At 44.1% G+C, this 25247-nt stretch overlaps 1 pseudogene; it reads right to left on the bottom strand.

Moving 5' to 3' along the window:
• Window positions 1-25247, bottom strand: part of LOC141117404 (NACHT, LRR and PYD domains-containing protein 3-like) — a 220604-nt pseudogene that overhangs the window by 103776 nt on the left and 91581 nt on the right.

The following is a 25247-nucleotide window of genomic DNA, read 5'->3' on the forward strand; positions in this document are numbered from 1 at the left end:
TGGCCAGAGCAAAGAGCAGCGGGGATAGTGGGCAGCCCTGTCTTGTTCCCCTGTGTAGGTCAAAGAAGGAAGATAGCGTGTTAATTCTAATACAAGCTTTCGGTGCCCTGTACAGTATTTTAATCCAGGATATGAATGTCTCCCCTAAATTGAATTTCTCTAGCACCCTCCAAAGGTAATTCCATGCTATGCTATCGAATGCCTTAGCGGCGTCTAGTGAAAGGATAGCTCTTTGACCTGTATTATCAATTGGAATTTGCATATTTAAATATAATCTGCGAAGATTGTATGCTGTGGATCTGTTAGGTATAAATCCCGATTGATGCGGGTGCACTATTTTTGTCACCACCTTAGACAACCTCATAGCGAGGACTTTAGTGATCAATTTCAAATCATTATTTAAAAGTGATATGGGCTTGTATGACTCAGGTTGGATCGAATCCTTCCCAGGTTTCAACAGGACCACTACCACTGCCTCATACATGGAGACTGGTAAGGAGTCAGTGGCATGTGCTTCCTTAATTGTGTGGAGCAATTCTGGTAGGAGTATGCCACCAAACTTTTTATACATCTCAATTGGGAGACCATAATTTCCCGGGGCCTTAGAATTGGGGAATGTTGCTAATGCATGTTGCAATTCTTCTGGAGATATAGGTGCATTTAGCATTTTTTTGTACGCCCCCTGTATTGTCGGAAGTGAGATTCCATCTAAAAACTCAGTTGAGTCGGCTTCGGAGTAATTCACCTTTGAGGAATACACATCCTGAAAAAATGTACAGAATCCCTGCATAATTGAAGGGGTGTCCATAGCTACTTGTGTTGATGACACCGCCAAGCGGTGAATAATTGGTGATGGTTGTTGCGATTTGGCTATTACCGATAACATATGGCCTGTTTTTTCTCCCTCTTCAAAGTATGTTTGTGAGGAAAAAAAACGTTTGTTTTCTGCTTGTTGGGTATGTATAGTGCGATACATTTTTTGTGCTTCTTTCCATTTTCTTTCACTATCAGGTGTGGGCGCTTGTAAGAATTCCTCCTCTGCTTTGTCTACCGCTATACTGGCATCAGCTGCCCTTTGTCTGCTATTTGTTTTAATTGTGGCTATTTCCTTGATACACATCCCTCTGATAAAAGCCTTCAAAGTGTCCCAAACTATACCCGGTGGGGCAGAATGCTTATTGTCCTGTAAAAAATGCTGAATTTGTGTTTGCATATGTTTAGTGTCTCTAAACAGAGGGATCCAGAAAGGATTCATCTTCCAGTGTATTGATAATTTTACAGTGGGGAAGCTTAGACTGAGCTGTACCGGGGAATGGTCGGATAGACCTCTGGCAAGATAGGTGACCTTTGGATCATAGCAGTGCATTGATGTATTACCCAACACTAAGTCAATATGCGATAAAGTGGAATGCATTAGTGAATGACATGAAAATTGTGCCTTAAAAGGAAACTTACATCGCCATAAATCAAAAAGCCCAATTTCCGTTAAAAATTTGGCAAGAGCTGTATATGCCCTGGGGCCCTGCGGACAGTACTTCCTGTGCACATCTAGAGACATGTCCAGTGTACTGTTAAAATCCCCCATGACATATACCGGTACCTGAGGATATTTTGCTAGAAATCTGGAAACACATTGCAGTACTGTTAAATTAAATGGTGGAGGTACATATACATTTATGATCATGCATGTATGTGATTCCCAAGTTCCCATCAGAAAAATAAATCTGCCCTCTACATCTATTTGTGCATCAATTTTTGTGAAAGAGACAGTCCTGGAAAACAGTATACTCACACCCCTTGAATACCGGGTATGTGTAGAATGGTATTGAATAGGATACTTCGAGAGGTGTAACAGGTTGGTGGTGTCCCTAGTGAGATGCGTCTCTTGTAGACATAATACAGTGGGCTTCCGGTGTGAGATAAAGGTGAAAATGGCAGTTCTCTTTTTAGGGTCATGTAAGCCTCTCACATTCCATGAGAGAATTGATTCTGTTCGCTTAGTCATTTGGTTTTATTTCTAGTTGTGACCCAATCTCCCGTACTGGAGGTCTGCGATAGGTGGACCCAGATAATGCAATATAAGTTCTGAAGTATAGAAAGTGTATTGTGTGACTCGTATTATGTGTTTCACTCTGCAGGTCTGCATCCAATGACAAAGCGGATTTGCTTTGCAACCCTGATATATAACGCCCATTCAACCAGGGCTTAAAAACAGAAAAAAAAAAAAAACAAACTGTAACAAAGTAACTTCCATTGGAAAGCCTCCCATTGGTGCCCCGCAGGGCTCTTGGTGGGGTAATAACGAGGGCTGGAACCTTGTGCCCTCAAAGTCGTAAACCATAGGGGTCACTGGTAAGATAAATCAAAAAAGAAAAAAGAAAAGGTCAGTTGTGACTCTCTGCGGGCTCCATTTTTTCCCCAAGGTGAGCATTAAGAATCAATGTGTGGGGTTCATGCGTTGTCTTATCCTGGTTCATTTCCACGCGCGGCTGCCTGTAAGTGTCTCTCGTGTCGGTCAAGCCAGTTGGTAGCCATCATTGGATTTTCAAAAAAGTGCACCGTGCCCTCAGCAACCACTCACAACTTGGCAGGGTATAGCATAGAATATACCACCGAGATTGCACACAATCTCTTTTTAACTTCAGTGTATTTTGCCCTTTGTTTCTGTACAGCCGCTGAGAAATCTGGGTATATGGACACTCTGGCACCCTGTATTTCCATATTGGGTTTCTGTCTGGCCAAACGAAGGATAATATCCCTGTCCTTGTAATGTAGTAACTTCAGCAAAAATGGTCTGTCATTGCCCCCTGGTGGCGGTGGACGGAGTGGCACTCTATGGGCTCTCTCAACAGAAAAGAATGGAGTAAGATTGTTTCTCCCAAACATGTCAGCTAGCCAGGTTTCAATAAAATCAGTGGGTTTTTTTCCTTCAGACTTTTCAGGTATACCGACAATGTGAATATTTGATCTCCTCAATCTGTTCTCCATGTCCTCAACTCTATTCACTGTTTCAATGGCTTTAGCTGAAGTTATATGTATATCCTGAGCAAGAGGGGGTATATCATCCTCCAGTGTGCTCACTCTTCCCTCCAGAGCAGTGTCTCTCTCTCTTATTTTCTGCATGTCCTGTCTTATGTGTAATATGCCTTCTTTCATGCTTTTGACTTCAATAGAGAGTTCAGTTAGTGAGGAGCCATACGTGTGAACTGCAGTCAGTATATCATGCAGGGAAGGCTCAGAGTGCTCAGTGTCTGGAGCTCTGGCTGTTTCAGAGGAAGGAGGGGGGGATGGGGGATTCCTCACTGTGTGATCTGCAGCTCCAGGGGCCATCTTCTCTGTACCATGCTTTCCTGTTTGCTGTGAGACACTTTTGGCTGCTGCCTTTGCATATGAGGTATGTGGCTGTGTAGTTTTGTGTGTGTCAGTGTCATGGGCATACCTTTCCAGGTGTGCAGCTGCCAAGAGATGTGATTCCTTCTCTACACGCTGTGGGAGCGGGGATCCGCCATCTTGGCCATGTCGGCCGGCCGGCCGAACGGCTCTCCTCAATCCTCCTAGACACCCCCGTTTTGGATGTAAAGCGGCCGGCAGTCGCTGTAGGTGTAGCCCCATGCCGGGAGCGGAGTGTCCGGTCTATTGTAGCGGTGGATCGGGCTCACTTCAGGATGCTTTGTGTTCAGGATGTCGGAGCCTCTGTGAGACACGTCCTTTCACATGGAAGTCCAAGCCACACCCCCCAGTCTCTGGGTTTAGATACCATGGCGAGCTGTTCTCGGTCATCCTCTATCAATGCACATAAAAGCTGGGTCCTCATCTTGCCAACTGTACTGATGCCTCTTAGATCACAGAGGTCAATCGCGGTCTCTTCGGATTGCCTCTTGTACCAGCATATCATCTCGCGGGTTACCATCTCCAAGTTTTTTGCCCAAATAAAAGATAGAAAAGAAAAACAAGAGGGGATGGGGAGCAAATAGCCAAGTATTGGAAAGTGGAAACTCCTGCGCTGTCGGGGGGGGGGGGGGGGGCTACGCTAAAAAGACACTGCTGCAACATCTAAGTACTGATCCAAGGCAGGACAAATGAGACAAAAGTGGGGGAAGATGGTAGTTGCGCTGTGATGAAGGGGGGGGGAGCTACAAAGATGACTAAAGTAGCAAAGTGAACTAAAAAAGCAGAAAGGGGCCAATGCATGAATGGATCCTACATGCTAAAAGAACATGGTGGGGATGCAGTGCAGTGCAACATAGCTAATCAACATGACTATAATGTTGCGGGCAGACAAAACCTAATATATAAAGGTAATTGTGAAACAGTGACTGCTTGAATATAGCAAAGCAAAATTGCATATACTAACACAGATAGGATGAATAATGACACAATGCAAAAAAATATATATAATGCAAGAAAAATATATGTGGGCTAGTGCCCCATTAGCAAAAACGTGCCAAATACTGGTGAACTACAAGTGACAAATCCCTAGGGCAAACATGAATATTAGTTCTATCATCCAGTCCAAAAAACAAAAACTCGTGATGAGAAACACAAAACAATTCCAATCGTGAAGGGAAGGGGGATCTTCAGCGAGGACACCTCCGTGTTTGCAAGCCACTTACCTTAAAGCTGTAAGGTGTACAGCCTGTGTTTGCAAATGACCCGCAGGTGTAGACGTTCCGTGTATAAGGTAGTGACAATGATGAACATGCCAAGCGAAATATAAAAAATAAAAAGTATACAGCATGTAAAACTACGAGCGCCGAGCCTGTCTCCTCTTGTTTGTCTGTTGTACGGGAGGGGAAGGCCTCCCGTACAACAGGAGACGAGCTCGGCGCTCGTAGTTACTACACACTGCAGCATTGTTTTAAATGTAAGTTGATTGGACTTGTTTTATTAAATAAATATACCTTTTATATGGGATCACGCTATGTGCGTCTCTTTCCCCCTCACACTTTACTTCACTACTCTACCTGACGAACACTGAGGAGAGAGGCACGGGGACATATTCCAGTTTCCCGGCACGAGGACATATTCCAGACTGGTGATACTCCTGGAGGCATATGAGCTCGGCGCTCGTGAATTGATGCCCACACTCACTTCATGAAAGTGATTGCAACCTCCCCCCGTGTGTGTCTTGCCCCCCCTCCACTGTAGTCATCGCAGAGTTATTTTACATGCTGTATACTTTTTATTTTTTATATTTCGCATGGCATGTTCATCATTGTCACTACCTTATACATGGAACCCTCTACACCTGCGGGTCATTTGCAACACAGGCTGTACACCTTACAGCTGTAAGGTAAGCGGCTTGCAAACACAGAGGTGTCCTCACTGAAGATCCCCCTTCCCTTCACGATTGGAATTGTTTTGTGTTTCTCATCACAAGTTTTTGTTTTTTGGACTGGATGATAGAACTAATATTCATGTTTGCCCTTAGGGATTTGTCACTTGTAGTTCACCAGGATTTGGCACGTTTTTGCTAATGGGGCACTAGCCCACATATATTTTTCTTGCATTATATATATTTTTTTGCATTGTGTCATTATTCATCCTATCTGTGTTAGTATATGCAATTTTGCTTTGCTATATTCAAGCAGTCACTGTTTCACAATTACCTTTATATATTAGGTTTTGTCTGCCCGCAACATTATAGTCATGCTGATTAGCTAAGTTGCACTGCACTGCATCCCCACCATGTTCTTTTAGCATGTAGGATCCATTCATGCATTGGCCCGTTTCTGCTTTTTTAGTTCACTTTGCCAATTTAGTCATCTTTGTAGCTCCCCCCCTTCATCACAGCGCAACTACCATCTTCCCCCACATAGCCAAGTATGTCTTCTACAAAACAAAAATTAAGCACTGAGTGAGCTTCTGTAGGTCAATTGCTTCTAACAAGCTTCCAACCTTTAGTACACAGGTTAAATGAATAAACCATGTACTAATGTACTAAGCAAATCCCGCTCGCTGCCGCCAATCTGTCACGATTACGCACACGCCCACGGCGACTAGCTAACCATGACGTGTGTTCCATGATCGGGGTATAGGAGGAACTAAGGGAATAGGGGGGAACTTATACTGAGCATGTAAGACTGGCTGTGGTACTTTCACAGCCTGCACTACCTTTGACCACCACTAGAGGGAGACTCCACTCCAATCCAGCTAGCTGACCACACACAGGCAGATACGAATCTTACACACACACTTCTAGGGTTCCTCCAGCTATCCTGCAAGCTTGAACCCCGGTTTTAAATTACTCTTCCCACTGTCCCCACACCCACACACCAGACACACAATAAACGATAGCCTGCCACCACCCAACAGTTTGTCCGCAGACTGGTCTGCTGAGCCACCAAACACACAGATCTCCGTCTGGCAGATCTGTTAGCTTACAATCTGCATGCAATCTGCCAACACACAGTGCAACTGCATACCGATTGGCACGTAACTTACACCGAGTACTTAGGCACTAAAATACACCAACCTCTCCAGAGATATGAGTCCTAGCTTAGTACACAGAAGTCACTTATTAATTTTATCATTTAATATCCCGAAAGTGGGCAGTGCATATAAGATATACAAAGAAAAAGGATTTGCCAAAAAAGATACAAAAAATGCAGAAAGACACACAAATTGGCAATTTGCTATGAAAATAAAATGGGATAAAAACAGAAATAAACTTTACTGAAGTCTTTCCTTTCGTAGAAGCATACTGGAACATATGGGAACTCCCCAGTTTCGAACTGGCTTTGTGGAATAACCATGTCCATATCTCAGGCTACCCAATTTATTGAAATATGGATGCGGGCTGGACTTTAGCCCTTGGCCAATCAACCCTGGGGGGTGTTCCTGTCTCAGCCCACAGAAGGTTTTGTGTTCTGAAATTACCAGAGCGGAATTGGCCCAGAGCGGCGCTGATTGCTGGGTCAAGGATAGGATTTAGGATACCAGCGCATCATGCCGATCGCAACAGTACCAGTCACTGCCTGCCTGCTGCAATTAGGCGCCATATAACGGTTTTGTGTGGTTCTCTAGGATTCCACACCCGCTAAACATACAGAGTTACATGTACACGTAACCCATCAGGTGTACGATCAAAAGGAATTATTTTCATCTCTCTGATGCTAATATTTTAGCTTTTATGAGAGATAAACTAGGTTCCTTAGATCTGTTGGTATTAATCAAAGTTTACAGACTGTCCGGAGCCTTGCGAATGCCTCCTGTGGATCAATGTAGCCAAAATGACTAGCAGTTTTCTTTGAAGCCTCAGGATGGTGGCAATCTGTTTACTCTAATGGAAACTTTTATTAGCATCTAGGTGTCACTTCGATCCAAAAAAAACTATCTCTGTCAAATGCTAATGAAAGAACATATGTGCATGACTGACATTGAATACTATATTTTTAATAACCCAGAATTAAACTACATCTACAATTACACTACTTCTACAGATCACACCACATCTTGTTAAGGCAAAACTATCCTACGCTTACATTTTCGTCACAGGAGTGACTGGCGTTCGTTCAAGGGATGGGCGAAGAGGCGGCTGGACAGGCGGTGCTGCTGCTCGTGTTGTATTACATTGCAAGGATAATGGAAGAGGGTGTGTCTGCGTCTGTTATGAATAAAAAGCTAGCTGGTTTAGGATTTCTGTTCACATTAGGCCAACCCGACTTTACCAAAGATTTCTGGGTCCGGCAGGCAATAAAAGGTTATTGGCGATCAGTGGCCCGCAAGGATACCAGGAGACTAATAACCTTTGAGATTATGTTGGGTATTTTAGCACATTTGGGGGGGTTTGTTTCTCAGAATACGAGGTTACCTTGTTCAAGGCGGCATTTTTGCTGGCATTTTTTAGGGCGTTTAGGATAGGAGAGTTGGTCAGTCCGTCAAAGAAAGTGCAAGCGGGACTTGGGAATCAGGAGGTGACATGTGGAGACGAAGGTTTGTCGTTTTTACGTGGATCAAAGACAGATCAAATGGGAAAAGGGAGGTCAGTACAGGTGTTTCCAGTGCCGGGTTCGACGTTGTGTCCTGTGGGGGCAGTTAAGGGGTTTCTAGATATCCGCCCGACGGTGAAAGGGTCCTTTTTGGTGCATTTAGACGGAGCTCCTTTATCGCAATACCATTTTGTTGCAGTCTTTAGAAAATGCCTATGGGCATTGGGTTTGGATGAGAGGGAATTTTCATCTCATTCATTTTGGATAGGAGCCACGACAGAGGCGGCCAGAAATGGGATAGATGCAGAGGCAGTGAAACGTATTGGGCGGTGGGAATTGAAGAGGTTCCAGACATATGTTCAGCCCCACCTAGGGGTAGGGTTGTAAAATGGTAGGATGGGGAGGAATTTTCAGTTTGCCCGGGTGTGGAGCAGAATACTAGTGGTCATGGTATTGTTTTTGTTCTCTTCTAAATGCAAGTTCTGGGGCAGGACTGGTCTGGATAATGGGCCATTCCTATGTGTGCTGGGGGGCCCGGAGGGGAGATGTTAGATATGAAGGCAGGCAGTTGGTTGGGGGTCCCGGGGATCAAGTGGTTGGGGGTCCCGGGGATGTTGTGGGGTAGGTTGGTCTTGGAAGTGTATCGTTAATGCGCAAAGGGACAGGCCACCTGGCATTTTAGTTTCACACGTAGGCGACAACGATTTGGGGGTTAGATCCATGGTGGACATCATGCGAGACATCAAATTCGATGTGTGGTGGTTAATGGCGGATTTTCCTGAGATGGTCATTGTTTGGTCGGACATGGTGGCTCGTACAACATGGAGGATGGCCAGGTTGGTGGAGGGTGTTAACAGGGCCCAGAGGAAGATCAATAGTGAGGTGAGCAAGTTCATGGTGAGGAATGGAGGGTTGGCTATTAGGCACTTGGAATTGGAGTTTGAGACTTGGAGATACCTGAGGAATGATGGGGTGCATCTGAATGATGTGGGAATTGATATGTGAGCGTTGGGCTTACAGGATGGTATTCAGAGAGCACTTCGGGTGTGGAGGGGCACCCAAGGGTAAGGTTGTTACCTTTGGGTGCTGTGGCGGGCGTTTGGTCTTTGTAGGGCAAGGAAGATATGTCAGAAGGAAGAGTTTGGGAACTATTGTTGGTATGGGTCCTGATGGTGGTTTCTGGCTAACGGAGGTTAGCTGGGAAGTGTTAATGGGGGCACTGCGATCAGTGGTTGTCTCTGAGCCAGCCTGTTGGCTTGAGGCCTATTGATACACTTGTTGAGGGACCGCAGTGCAATATAGATTGATGGGTTGAATAACAGATGTTTTTTGTATGTTTATGTTAATTTGAAGATATATATTTGTTTAATAAAGTAGGCTGCTACTGTCAGACTTGCACGTACCTGACTGATGAACCCGATATAGCAGGGGAAGGCCTCCCTTACGTTTCTGGTTCCCGGCCCCTGATAGAGCAAACAGAAGGCACGGGAGCACAGAGTGGTATGAGAGCCTGGCGGGTGACTTGCAGGGATGAGGCCCAAGATCCTGATGCAGGCTGGTAGAAGGTAATTGGTAGACTGAAGATCAGCTAACTGGTGCAGAGCAGGAGCAGAGCAGGCAGATCCGGTCACTAGCAGGGTTGGCAACAGGCGGTCAGCACGGTACAAAAGGAGCAGACAGATTCAAAGTACAGGTCACAGGCAGGTTTGGCAGCAGGCGGTCGGCACGGTACAATGGGTCAGGCAGGTTCAAAGTCGGAGGCAAGCCGGGGTCAGATGCAGGCGGATAGCAGGGAAGAGTCCAGTAAACAAGCTGGGTCACAGAGAGATCAGACTAGCACACAGGCAAACAGGAAGTACGGGAACAGGAAGCTGAAGATCGGACAGCACCGAGCACAGAATCCCAGCACCCTAAATGGAGCGATTGGCGCCAAACATTGCGTGCACGCGCGCGCCGACGCGCCCAGGCGTGCGCCCGCACAACGGCGCCCCCGGGAGCGCGCCAGCGCGGGTCGATGCGAAGTGGCGCACTCCAGAGTGCCCAGAAACCATCCTGTACTGAGATCCTCTCTGACAGCTACGGCCTTTTTTGTTACTCCAACCTTGGTGTGGTCTCAATTTATAAGAGTAAGGTTAAGAGGTTGGTGTTAGGTAATTGGTGATAATCACATCTGTTATACAACAGTCAAGAAAAGCCCGGAGCAAAGTAAATAAAATACATAGGCGGCGGGCTGACATGACAATGGGAACAGTGGGAAGGTAACAGGAGAAGGAGTGGTAATTTTGGTGCACCCCGTCTGGACGAGTCATCACAGCATGGCGGAAAGTTCCCTCCCACCCTCCCTAGTTGGGTTTGAATTTACATTTGGTAGGTGGTTGTTTCTTGTTCTTTTTCAAGGCAGGTTCGTGGAGGGTTGGATGTCGTGGCAGTGGTGGGCATTTGGTCTTTGCAGGGGAAGGAAGATATGTCAGAAGGAAGAGTTCAAGAACTATCGTTGGTATGGTTCCTGATGGTGATTTCCCGCTAACGGAGGTTAGCCGGGAAGTGTTTAATGGGGGCACTGCAGTCAGTGGTTATCTCTGAGCCAGCCTGTTGGCTTGAGGCCTATTGATACACTTGTTGAGGGACCACAGTGCAATATAGATTGATGGGTTGAATAACAGATATTTTTTGTATGTTTATGTTATATATATATTTGTTTAATTAAGTAGGCTGCTACGGCCTTTTCTTTTTTGTTACTCCAACCTTGGTGTGGTCTCAATTTAAAATAATAAGGTTAAGAGGTTGGGGTTAGGAAATTGGTGATAATCACATATGTTATACAACAGTCATGAACAGGACCCAAAGACGCACAGGACCCTTCTGCAATCCGGACCACGGCCATCCGGGACCTGTGTGAACCAGCTCCATTTAGAGCTGGTCAAACTCGCCTGTCATGCAAATTGGATGCGGCGAAATCCGCATCCAATTCGCATATATGTAGACCGAGCCTTATATTGTGTGGGCTGATCAGAGGGCAGGTGCAAGACTTTAGCCAATGGTGTTTTTTTGCAATTCATTGTTGGATGTTTGGCTCGGACCTTAATCGCACCTAGAGTCAATGAACAGAGAGAGACCCGAGACAGCCGCTGCTCTCATGCACATCTCTGGATCGAGATGGAGCTCCTGATATTTATTACATTTGTTTTCATACAAGCAAGGGTATTTACTATAAAACTTTCATCTCATATAAAAAAAAACATTTACTGGATGTATTTGACAAACTAAAGTGTGGAATAAAGTGCGTGGCTATCACCCCCGCAAACCTCTATCTCACTGAGATAAACCGTGCTTGATCTTCATATAGTGTCCATAAAAACATATGTGAGAATCCCTGTTGGGTAATTATATGACTTCCACCGCTGATAAAACCCGTCACCACAGAGAGATTTAAGGCTTACCAGACAGCCCTTAAAGAAAGGCATGAAATAACCTCCACTCTGGATGTTGTCCCTTTTGTGGATGGGTCTCGTCCGGAAGCGTTGAATGGATATTTGTAAACTGTCATCAGTGGAGGGGATTCACTCTCAGCGATGATAGGTATCCAAAAAAAGGAAGAAATGCTCCAATAGTGTGAAAAAGTTTACCATTCCTTTATTAAAATTGCCATACAGGCATCCATATACACAAAATCCTTGCAAGGAGCATTAAAAACAGCTCCAATATAAAATGAAAGTTCGCGCATGCGCAGTCCGTGCGTGCGTGTCTACCCTACGGCCGTTTCGTCAGAAATGACATCATCAGGGGCACGCCTACACGTCCGCGCATGCGCATTATGTACCCGAGTGGCGGAACGAAGGAGTTCAGCCATTGGTCACGTAATTACTGGAGCTAAAAAACAACTGAAGCATCAACAAAGAGAATGTCAATTAATTCAGGTGCTGAATAACCTAGTTCGAACACATAGGACAGCATAAACCTTTCCTAGTGCCATCTTGTGGATAACTAGGATATTGCTTCAGGGATAAATTTATTTAATATTTTAAACCCAATAAAGTATATAAAAAATATATATAAAAATTGTACAAATGGCTGAAGGACGGTTCGCATCACCCTTTAAGGTAAAACCATTTATGATCCCACAATCCTCAAATTAGGGGGATTACTCCCCAAAAATCAAAAATTCAAGTAATATAACAAAGCTTAGAAACTTTAAATAGTGTATCAAACAGAATAGGTTGCTGAAAATCAGGATAATATGGCAAAATGGGATGGTTTACTTTTATAAAAAAAGAGAATACTCGCCCTTAGAAAGTAAAGACATATTTTATTTAGAGGAGTTATTCCAAAGACTTTGTAATCTAAATGATATAGAAGCTGGGATAGTTCTCTCCTGAAAAAAACAACAAGATTGGGAAGTCACGATAGTCAAGAATGTGGAGGGGACACCAAAAAAGGAGATAAGGGGGGGAGCCAAAAAACATCAGCTATTATTGATGAAACAATTGATGTCCCACTCCACATTCAAACCCATAGGCACATGACAACCCAATTTGTATATCCAGTTAGTCTCACTTCTAGATATGCTACATTTACCATTACTACCTCACCAGTGTGGTATATATTTTTCAAGGGCAAAAAACATAGTGCCAGTGGGGTCCCTATTATGTTTAAGGTCATAATGTTTTGAAACATTATGTTTATCAAAACCCCTTCGAATATTGGCAACATGCTCCCCAAGCCCCACCTGTAACTTTCTAGTGGTGCGTCCCACATATTCCAACCCGCAAGGGCATCTTAAAAGATACACTACGCACTTTGTAGTACAGGTGATAAAAGATTTAATCGAATATGTGGTACCTGTTCCTGTTGATGTAAACTCAGTTAATCTTCTCCCCCTGAAAGCTTTGATGCTACAGACTTGACACTTTTTACAGGGGTAAAAGCCTTTTAGATCTCCAAAGAAAGAAGGTCTTACTGGTGGGTCTGGAACATTAGGTGCTATGAAGTGCCTAAGATTTGAGGCACCCCTAAACAGCACACAAGGTTTATCTGCCAATAGCGGTCCCAAGATCCTGTCATTCTTAATGACAGGCCAGTGTCTTTTAATTATATGTTTTATGGCCCAATGCTGGCTAGAGTAGGTGGTTAGAAAAGCTAACCCAAAATCCTCCCTTTTCTCTACTTGTGGTAGTTTGTCAACTAAGAGAGTCTGATGATCTCTATTTCCTACTTCTGCTATTAATGAATCAAGGGCCTGACCATCATAGCCCTTGTTTAGAAATCTGGATCTAAGAACCTGAGCTTCTTTTTTATAATCCTCCAGGTTAGAACAATTTCTCCTGAGCCGCAAAAATTGACCCTTTGGGACTGCTGACAGCCAGGAACGGTGGTGACACGAGTCGAGTGGAATATATCCGTTCCTGTCTGTCGTTTTGAAATATGTGGATGTAGTAATCCTCCCATTGTCTATAATTATTTTTAAATCCAAAAAATGGATTTGGGTGGAATTGACCTCATGAGAGAGAACAATGCCTCTGTCATTATTGTTCAAAAAGGACAAAAAAGTCGTGACGGATTCAGTGTCCCCGTCCCATATGAAAAGGACATCGTCGATGAACCTTTTCTAAAAAATAAGTTCATCACGCCTATCATGTAGTACCACATCCTCCTCCCACTTGGCCATGAATAAGTTGGCCATGCTGGGAGCAAATTTTGCTCCCATGGCTACTCCTTTCCTCTGCAGATAATGAGCTCCATTGTGCCAGAAGTAATTATGTTTCATCGCAAAATCCAGTAGCTCCACCACAAATTTCTTTTGCGTGATCGAGATACTGGAGTCACGATGAAGAAAGAATTGCACCGCTTCATGACCTAACTGGTGAGAGATGGCCGTATAGAGCGATGCTACGTCCGCTGTTACCAGTAAATAAGTTGATTTCCACTCTATCTCCCCAAGCAAGTTGATAACATGCTTTGTGTCTTTTAAAAAGGAGGGGGTTCCCATCACCAGTGGTTGTAAGTACTTGTCAATGTACTTCCCAACTCTTGAAGTAACAGAGTCAATTCCACTGATGATGGGTCTCCCAGGGGGATTAGTCAAAGTTTTGTGTATCTTTGGTAGTATATACATAACTGGCATCCGTGGTGCCAAGGGTACCAAAAATTCTTTTTCCTTCCTATTCAGGATGCCCATATCGTAACCCTTCTGGACAAGTGTTTTTAAATTCTGTTTAAACCTAGATGTGGGATCTGCCGATAAGAGAGAGTATGTCTCAGAATCCGCGAGTATCCTTGACAACTCATTAGAGTAAGCCTCCTTGTCCAAAACGACAATGGCCCCTCCCTTGTCAGCGGGACGGACCACTATGTCTCTTCTATTACAGAGCGATTCCATTCCCACAGAAATATCCTGCCTAGATCGAATGGCTCTTGTGTTCAAGTTAGCCAGATCTTTAATAACCAAATCCCGGAAGATATTAACATTAGGGGCCAAGTTTCCCGGGGGGTTGAAGAGCGAGGCGTTGGCCAAGTTGGAATGAACAATAGTAGAGGTTTCCCTCATTTCTTGTCTAGCTGGATTACTCATGATATACCTTTTAATGTTCAATTTCCGCGTATATTTGTGTATATCTGTGAATGTTTGAAACTTATTAAGATTCCGTGTGGGGGCATATTTTAATCCCTTGCTCAAGGTCAGGAGTTCTTCCTTAGATAGTTCCTTATTACTAAGATTGATGATGCCACTAGTATCTAAGTTCGTCTTCTCTTTGGAGTGAAGTTTCCTCCCCCCTCTGCTCCCTCTCTTCCGTCCCCATTTCTTTTTTGGCCTCCCCTGTTGGCCCTCTGAAAATCCCGTTGATTTAGGGATGGGTGAGGCCCATTAAAACTTCCTCCTGCTCTTGAGTCAAAACCTCTATTATTGTTAGACAATGGAGTAAACCTATTCCTAGTGACCACACCTTATTGATTCTGTGAATCATTATTTCTCCTCGAGTCATATGTCGTTTTCTGGTCAGAATAAGTGTGTTGTCCCTCCCAGTGTCTCCAGGGAGGTGGTGATTGGTGAGTGGGGCGAGGGAGAGAACCTCCGCCTCCACCTCCACCTCTCACTCTAGAATGCCCCCGGCGCTGCTGCATACCCATTCTCCCCCTAGGGGGCTTGGGAGAAGCCTGATATGCACCAACCCCACCATTCACTATAGGAGCGGGAGGTGGATCTGCTGATGGCGGTTCAGGGGGGGTTATAACCTGCCACCTAAAAACCACATTATCACTGTAGTCTTTTACATCCCTATTGTATTTCCTTTTTTTCTTTATTTTTTGTTCCAATTCCTCTTTAATCAAGATGCTTTTTAGAGCTTCTGATTTTTGTATATACTCTGACTCACCCTTAAAGGGCATTAACTTACTTTTGATGTTATTAATTTCTAAATCTAATGTGGTCAATTTACGTTTCTTTTTTGCTATTAAAAATTGCAGGAAGTTTACTCCCGCTTCATTAAAATATTTAAACCATTCAGCTAACTCTCTGTCTTCCTTTTGGGGGTTGACATCCCATCGGAGGCTTCGGGGGACCATATTTAATCTAACATATTCTTCCAAATATGCTATGTCCCATCTAGTATGAACCTCTTCCTTTTTTTGGATACCTATTATCGCTGAGAGTGAATCCCCTCCACTGATGACAGTTTACAAATATCCATTCAACGCTTCCGGACGAGACCCATCCACAAAAGGGACAACATCCAGAGTGGAGGTTATTTCATGCCTTTCTTTAAGGGCTGTCTGGTAAGCCTTAAATCTCTCTGTGGTGATGGGTTTTATCAGCGGTGGAAGTCATATAATTACCCAACAGGGATTCTCACATATGTTTTTATGGACACTACATGAAGATTAAGCATGGTTTATCTCAGTGAGATAGAGGTTTGCGGGGGTGATAGCCACGCACTTTATTCCACACTTTAGTTTGTCATTATCATATGGGAACATTCATGGACAATATTCATTATTAGTGTATTATTGTGCACAGTTTTTTAATTTTTTAATTTTACAGTTTTAGTGTTTGTTTATATCTAGCACAGAGTTTTTTCAATATTTATTTTTCTAGTGTTTGTTTGTTCATATCCAGCACTGCACTCTTTTGCATATATACTTAGTGGTGCCCCCTATCAGGGTTATAGTGTTCAGCTGCAGGACACCTTCTCACAGGTTGTGTATTCATAATTTTCATTCACATTATTTGTACACCTAGCGCAAATTTTTCTTTTAGAATAATTTTTGTTTTTTGATACGCATTATTTGCAGCTGGTGCATCCGCAATGGATATTTTTGATTACAGGTCTCAGATTGTTACCAACACAGAAGGGGTCTTCGATGGTAATGATGATCCAAGGGACGATTTAGGAGGTTGTTTTTTAAGATTAAAAAATTTGACCATCGCAGAGGTTCATACTAGATGGGACATAGCATATTTGGAAGAATATGTTAGATTAAATATGGTCCACCGAAGCCTCCGATGGGATGTCAACCCCCAAAAGGAAGACAGCGAGTTAGCTGAATGGTTTAAATATTTTAATGAAGCGGGAGTAAACTTCCTGCAATTTTTAATAGCAAAAAAGAAACCTAAATTGACCACATTAGATTTAGAAATTAATAACATCAAAAGTAAGTTAATGCGGGGGGGCGTGGCCTGACGCAGCATGGAGTAGGACGCTTGTACCAGGAGCTCCGTCCATTACTCCTTCTTATTTATTAATCCTGACTGCTTGTACTGCCCTGTTGGCTGGACCACCTCCCAGGGACACCTGGGACACCTCTGGGCTGATTTCTGGAGCGGTCGGGCGCACGAAGGCCCAAACGGAGCGGCGATCGCTCACACGGCGGCCGGAACTAGGCAAGACCGCGGCTTCGGCCTACAACCGGAGGCCGCGGCCATCTTGGTACTCCTTCATTCTGGCTCTGCCTCGGGAGAACCGTGCGGCACAGGTACCCTGCTCTTAAACAACTCCTCTAGGGAGCTGGACTGCCTTAATCCCCCCTTACATTGTCTGTGTGGCTAGCAGTGACCCGGGGAAAAACGTCGCCCATACTCGGCCTAAATTGCGGCCTAGCCCTGCATGTGGGGACCGGCGGCCATCTTGGCACACCAGCTACTCCTGCCTGTTCTTAGAACAAGACCTGTGGCCCTGCTATCCTCCTCCAAATAACCTCTCCTGGGACTTTTGTACCCTATATGATACAGCCTCAGCTAAACAACATCTCAGGTGGTGAGGTGACATTATAAATCCCTACGCTGAAAAAGCAGCTTCTGTCCCTGGGCATTTTGGTGTATACAAAATTCTGGACAACACCTCTCTCCAATCAGCAGGCTAGTCCATTTGCTAACTTAGGCTTGGAGACTATTGGGGGGTCCCCTAGGACCTACATAGTATGTCACCAGCAAAAGCACAAAAAGCAGCGGCAGCAAAACTCGATCAGTACCGCCGAATAGAAAAGGAGGATATGGAGAAAGGTGGAACCACTGAGAAAGTTGGGGGGAGAGAACGAACTGCGGGCGACGCCGACAAACTCCTTGAAGCAATTAACTTTTGTAGAACCTCCCTCACAGCACAAATAGAAGAAGTCAAGGTGGATATTTCCCTTATCAGACAGGACTTCCAAAAGCTCAGGGAGAGAGTGAAGGAGACTGAGACCAGACTGAGCGAGGTGGAGGATGCTATTCCACCCCTACAAACATCCTCAGACCGTGTACAAAGGCAAATACAACAACTCCTTATGAAGCAAGACGATATGGAGAATAGGCTGAGAAGATGCAATATACGCCTGATAGGCCTGCCGGAGGGATCTGAGGGTAAGGACACTACTACATTTTTGGAACAACTCTTGATCACTACCTATGGGAGAGAGGCATTCTCTCCTATGTTTGCGGTAGAACGGGCGCATCGTATGCCAGCAAGACCCCCCCCGCAGGGAGCTCCTCCTCGCACGTTTATAGCTAAACTCCTTAACTATAAGGACCGGGACACTGCATTAAGAATGGCGAGGGAGAAAGGCAATATCCCAGTTGGGAACGTTAAAGTAGCCATTTTCCCGGACTTCTCGGCAGAGGTGCAACGTCGTCGTCAAAGTTTTACGGAAGCCAAACGCAAGCTCCGGAATATGCAATATAAATACTCCATGCTCTTCCCGGCCCGTCTTAGGGTGGAGCATGAGGGCCGTGCAGTTTTCTTTGAGGATCCAGAGGAGGTGATTTCTTGGTTGGAACGACGAGCTAATCCTCAACAAGCTGATTGACCAAGTCCCAGTTGTGACTGAGAACTGTCCCTAACCAGTGCAAGTTCAAAGCACAAATCCTGGTTATTCACAGTACAAGAGTCAAATTACACCCCGGAGCTCCGGAGGGGAAAGAGTCCTACAGTTAACATGCATCGTGCAGCGAGACTTTACCCCACACAGTTCTGGGAAGCAATACCATGAACTTTGGAACCTTGTTCGAAACTTAGTGGTTGCAGTCGAACGGACACGGGAAGATCAGAAGACCATTCTGTATTTTTTGCACGTGATATGGCTGATATCACTGATTTCATTCAGTGTCCGGAGACTCAACCAATTGTTCTACACTCCATTGATCATTAAGAAGTTAAAATTTTTCCCAGCTTACAACCAGTTAAGGGTTCATGCCTGCACAAGTTTGGGTCGGTGTAGGGCAGGGAGGGGGGGGAGTTCAAATGTTTATGGTTCGGTTAAACCTTAGTGTGCATACTTATTATAGAAAACAGGTAACGTTACATGTGCCAGATTTATGGAAATGTACATACATGTCGGGTGTTGTGCTATCGGGGCAGCTATATCTGAAAGTTGGAAACTTGTATGCTTTATATGTAGAGAACAAATCGCTTTATATAAATGCTTTATTACTAACTAAGTTATGCCCATGACATCTTTGAAGTTTTTCACATGGAATGTGAGGGGCCTGCGCGATAAATTTAAGCGCGCGGCAGTCTTCACATTCCTGAAGAAACAACGTGCCGATATTATTGCATTAGTGGAAACACATATTGAGGGAAGTGTTCAGATGGCGCTTCGTAGGCCTTGGGTTGGGTGGGCATATCATTCTACCCATACGTCCCACTCCAGGGGAGTTTCTGTATTAATAGCTAAATCGGTACATTTTGAGTTGTGTGAACTAACCACTGACCCGCAGGGCCGCTATGTCTTTATCCACGCTAAAGTATATGGAGAGCCTTTGCTTATAATGGCTTTCTATGTATCACCTCCATTTAATATTTCTATAGCCAAGGAGGGTATATCATTTATGACTCGTTATCCAAATATAGCAGCGGTCTGGATGGGAGACTTTAATGTCACTTTAAATCCGTCACTAGACAGGCTACAACCGACTTCAACAGCCCAAAATACACCCACTGAAACTAAATTCTTTAAACTTGTCTCTACCTTCCATTTAATGGATACATGGCGATACAAGTTCCCACAGGCTAGGTCATATTCATGCTTCTCGTCCTCTCATGGCACCATGTCCCGTATAGATTTTATACTTATTTCCCGCAGGCTGACTTCTAGGCTAACGGAGGTAATGTTCTGCCCTAGAGTACTCTCAGACCATAGTCCTTATTGGATCTCCTTAAGTATCCCAGTGGCAAAACCGCCACGAACATGGCGTTTAAACCCGTATCTCTTCTACCAGAAGATGATGAGATTACGGATAAATGGAGAAGGTACTTTGTGGAAAATGACGAGTCAGCATCACCATCAGCAGTATGGGACTCCTTCAAGTTATTTGCTAGGCATACATTAATAACTGCTATTAATAAAGTTAAGACGGACTCCTCCGGTGCCCTCGGTAAGGCGCTGGAGGACTTGTCCTCTGCCGAAAGAGAGTATGCCAACACCCCGACACCTGCAAATGCAGATCAGCTTAAACTACAAACTAGAGTGGTTAACCAGATACAGTACCAGAAAACTAGACAAAAAATGTTCTTTTCCAAACAGAAACTGTTTGAACATGGGGAGAGGGCAGGCAAGTTGCTGGCATGCTTGGTACATGGTGAGGATAGACCCCCGGTGGTTATCACATTACATGGTCCTGGTGGACAAAAAGTCACAGACCCGCCTACAGTAACCTCAATGTTTAGGGATTTCTTTGCTGACTTATATACAACGACAGCCCCCGTAGAGACCCAATCCATGTCTCTTCTCCTTGAAAAGGTGACTTTCCCACAACTAACAAAAGAACAGATAGAATTACTAGAAGCACCACTCACGATAGATGAAATATCAACTGCTATAGCTAGCTTTGCCAGGTCCAAATCTCCTGGTTCAGATGGACTCCCAATTGAGTTTTATTCCCAATTTAGTGAAATACTGACCCCTAAACTATTAAAATTATACAACTATCTTTTTGAAACCGGGACTCTACCCCCTTCTATGACTGAGGCCACAATAGTCCTTATCCCTAAATCAGGCAAAGATCTGGGACTCCCAGAATCTTATCGTCCAATATCACTCCTGCAGGTCGACATCAAAGTACTAGCCAAAGTACTATCTATCAGGCTCAATCAGGTAATATTGACATTAATACACGCTGATCAGGCTGGTTTCATGCCTGGACGCAACACTTCGTTTAACCTTCGGAAACTATATATTAACCTACAGGCTATACATGAGGAAGTTGGTTCGCGGGTAGTTGTGACCTTGGACACAGCAAAAGCCTTTGACTCAGTAGAGTGGAGGTATCTCTGGAGATGCTTTCAGGGCTATGGATTTGGCCCAAAGTTTATTAAATGGGTCCAATTATTATATCAGGCACCTAGGGCCAGAGTGGTGGCCAACGGATGGTCGTCTCAGCTATTTGACCTCAGTAGAGGCACGAGACAGGGCTGCCCCTTGTCCCCACTGTTGTATGCCCTGGCGGCGGAACCCCTGGCGATGTCCATCCGAGCAAATCCAGAGATCAGAGGACTTAAAATGGGCTCTCTGACAGAAAAAATTAGCATGTATGCAGATGACACGCTGTTATACCTGGCAGACTGGGGCCCATCATTGTGCAATGCACTCCACACGATAGAACAATTTGGAATATTTTCAGGGCTGAAAATTAACTGGGATAAATCCCAAATCCTACCAATTGATAGTTTCCCATCCCCAGAATCCCAAACCAGGCTCCCACTTCAGAGAGTAGATGTCATTAAATATCTAGGGATCCATATTACCAGATCCCCTGTAGACTATATATCCCTAAATATAGATCCTCTCATTTCCGTAGTCAAAAATAAAATACGGATCTGGTCTAAATTACCACTAGGAGTATGGGGTCGTATAAATTTAATCAAAATGATCCTACTGCCCAAAATACTTTATGTCCTATGGCACACTCCCGTTTACTTACCTTTGAAACACTTTAAATCTCTAGAGTCTCTCCTAAAGTCATTCGTGTGGGGTAATAACAGGCATAAATTGGCGTGGCAAGTTCTCAAAAATCCAACTGATCTAGGTGGCACTGCTCTACCCGATTTTAATCTATACTACATCGCTGCACAGCTGTCTCAGCTTTTTCATTTAGACAAAACTGACAGGGAGAGATTTCTCACGCTCCTATGTCCGAAGTGGGCGCAGTACACCAAAGACTCGATATACGCAATAGCAGCGGACTCGGGCGAGATAGAACTAGGCAAAAGAAGGCACACCATGCTATACCACTATAGGAAAATATGGAACTTAGCAGTTTCTAGGCTCGACATACCACAGTTTAATGACTACACGCCGCTGTGGCATAATAGAAATCTTCAGGAGTTTACCAAAATACATGACACATTCATATGGTCCATACAGGGAGTATTTTACCTACACCACATATTAAAAGATGGACAGCTAAAAACCTTCGACCTACTCAAAGAAGAATTCACAATCCAGGACCAGATGTTTTTCAGATTCTTACAAATCCGTCATGCGCTACAATCACAATTCCCCGGCCCCTGCCCAGGCCCTGCATCTAATGTCCTTATAGCCATAATTAAGGGCACAGACTCTCAAAAATTGATTTCAGCATTCTATAACTTACTATTAACCCCTGTAGCTACTAAAATAGCATATGACCTCAAGCCAAGATGGGAGAGAGAGGTGGGACAGATGGAGGACGAGGAGTGGGGAGAGGTACTGGAGGCCTGCAAAACTGTGTCTCCTAAACTCTCAGATAGATTGACACAGCTCTATATTCTTCACAGGACATATCTAACACCCCTCAGAGTGGCAAGATATAAGTCCACACAAACCATCACATGTCAGATGTGTAAAGAAGAAACAGGCACTTTCTTTCATCCATTATGGACATGCCCTAAGATAAAAGGCTTCTGGGAACAAATTGTGGCTTTTTTACATGACATAATGGGTTCGCCTCTAGCTTTAGACCCTAAACAGTGTCTCCTGGGTATAGCTCCAGACACAATTGACAAATACACCAACATTTTTTTACACGAAACACTCTTTGCTGCAAGAAAGACTATAGCTAGAAAATGGATGAGGCAGGAACCTCCTAAAATAGTGGAATGGAAGGTGGAGATAAACAATACATTACCATATAAGAAATGCATATATATTAACAGAGGTTGCCCTGCCAAATACAACAAGATCTGGGACAGATGGCTTCAAGAATCTTCTACCTGTGTCTAATGTAACCATAGGATTACAGAGTGATTTAATAGATATAAATATGGATGGATGACCCATTCAAACCAAATATGTATACCTTGAACAATATTTCACGCCAGACATGTTTGTACTTAATGTCATCTTTATTCAGGTTATGACAATTGTTATATTGTTACTATGACAACGTACTAACGTAACCATTTTATGTATGCACCAATTATCATTTAATAAAACCTTGTCTGATTAAAAAAAAAAAAAGTAAGTTAATGCCCGTTAAGGGTGAGTCAGAATATATACAAAAATCAGAAGCTCTAAAAAGCATCTTGATTAAAGAGGAATTGGAACAAAAAATAAAGAAAAAAAGGAAATGCAATAGGGATGTAAAAGACTACAGTGATAATGTGGTTTTTAGGTGGCAGGTTATAACCCCCCCTGAACCGCCATCAGCAGTCACTCCAGCAGATCCACCTCCCGCTCCTATAGTGAATGGTGGGGTTGGTGCATATCAGGCTTCTCCCAAGCCCCCTAGGGGGAGAATGGGTATGCAGCAGCGCCGGGGGCATTCTAGAGTGAGAGGTGGAGGCGGAGGTTCTCTCCCTCGCCCCACTCACCAATCACCACCTCCCTGGAGACACTGGGAGGGCTAACACACTTATTCTGACCAGACAACGACATATGACTCGAGGAGAAATAATGATTCACAGAATCAATATGGTGTGGTCACTAGGAATAGGTTTACTCCATTGTCTAACAATAATAGAGGTTTTGACTCAAGAGCAGGAGGAAGTTTTAATGGGCCTCACCCATCCCTAAATCAACGGGATTTTCAGAGGGCCAACAGGGGAGGCCAAAAAAGAAATGGGGACGGAAGAGAGGGAGCAGAGGGGGGAGGAAACTTCACTCCAAAGAGAAGACGAACTTAGATACTAGTGGCATCATCAATCTTAGTAATAAGGAACTATCTAAGGAAGAACTCCTGACCTTGAGCAAGGGATTAAAATATGCCCCCACACGGAATCTTAATAAGTTTCAAACATTCATAGATATACACAAATATACGCGGAAATTGAACATTAAAAGGTATATCATAAGTAATCCAGCTAGACAAGAAATGAGGGAAACCTCTACTATTGTTCATTCCAACTTGGCCAACGCCTCGCTCTTCAACCCCCCGGGTAACTTGGCCCCTAATGTTAATATCTCCTGGGATTTGGTTATTAAAGATCTGGCTAACTTGAACACAAGAGCCATTCGATCTAGGCAGGATATTGCTGTAGGAATGGAATCGCTCTGTAATAGAAAAGACATAGTGGTCCGTCCCGCTGACAAGGGAGGGGCCATTGTCGTTTTGGACAAGGAGGCTTACTCTAATGAGTTGTCAAGGATACTCGCGGATTCTGAGACATACTCTCCCTTATCGGCAGATCCCACATCTAGGTTTAAACAGAATTTAAAAACACTTGTCCAGAAGGGTTACGATATGGGCATCCTGAATAGGAAGGAAAAAGAATTTTTGGTACCCTTGACACCACGGATGCCAGTTATGTATATACTACCAAAGATACACAAAACTTTGACTAATCCCCCTGGGAGACCCATCATCAGTGGAATTGACTCTGTTACTTCAAGAGTTGGGAAGTACATTGACACGTACTTACAACCACTGGTGATGGGAACCCCCTCCTTTTTAAAAGACACAAAGCATGTTTATCAACTTGCTTTGGGGAGATAGAGTGGAAATCAACTTATTTACTGGTAACCGCGGATGTAGCATCGCTCTATACGGCCATCTCTCACCAGTTAGGTCATGAAGCGGTGCAATTCTTTCTTCATCGTGACTCCAGTATCTCGATCACGCAAAAGAAATTCGTGGTGGAGCTACTGGATTTTGCGATGAAACATAATTACTTCTGGCACAATGGAGCTCATTATCTGCAGAGGAAAGGAGTAGCCATGGGAGCAAAATTTGCTCCCAGCATGGCCAACTTATTCATGGCCAAGTGGGAGGAGGATGTGGTATTACATGATAGGCGTGATGAACTTATTTTTTAGAAAAGGTTCATCGACGATGTCCTTTTCATATGGGACGGGGACACTGAATCCGTCACAACTTTTTTGTCCTTTTTGAACAATAATGACAGAGGCATTGTTCTCTCTCATGAGGTCAATTCCACCCAAATCCATTTTTTGGATTTAAAAATAACTATAGACAATGGGAGGATTACTACATCCACATATTTCAAAACGACAGACAGGAACGGATATATTCCACTCGACTTGTGTCACCACCGTTCCTGGCTGTCAGCAGTCCCAAAGGGTCAATTTTTGCGGCTCAGGAGAAATTGTTCTAACCTGGAGGATTATAAAAAAGAAGCTCAGGTTCTTAGATCCAGATTTCTAAACAAGGGCTATGATGGTCAGGCCCTTGATTCATTAATAGCAGAAGTAGGAAACAGAGATCGTCAGACTATCTTAGTTGACAAACTACCACAAGTAGAGAAAAGGGAGGATTTTGGGTTAGCTTTTCTAACCACCTACTCTAGCCAGCATTGGGCCATAAAACGTATAATTAAAAGACACTGGCCTGTCATTAAGAACGACAGGATCTTGGAACCGCTATTGGCAGATAAACCTTGTGTGCTGTTTAGGGGTGCCTCAAATCTTAGGCAC

This window comes from Aquarana catesbeiana, linkage group LG13, assembly GCF_042186555.1.
Source record: "Aquarana catesbeiana isolate 2022-GZ linkage group LG13, ASM4218655v1, whole genome shotgun sequence".
NCBI classification, from domain to species: domain Eukaryota; kingdom Metazoa; phylum Chordata; class Amphibia; order Anura; family Ranidae; genus Aquarana; species Aquarana catesbeiana.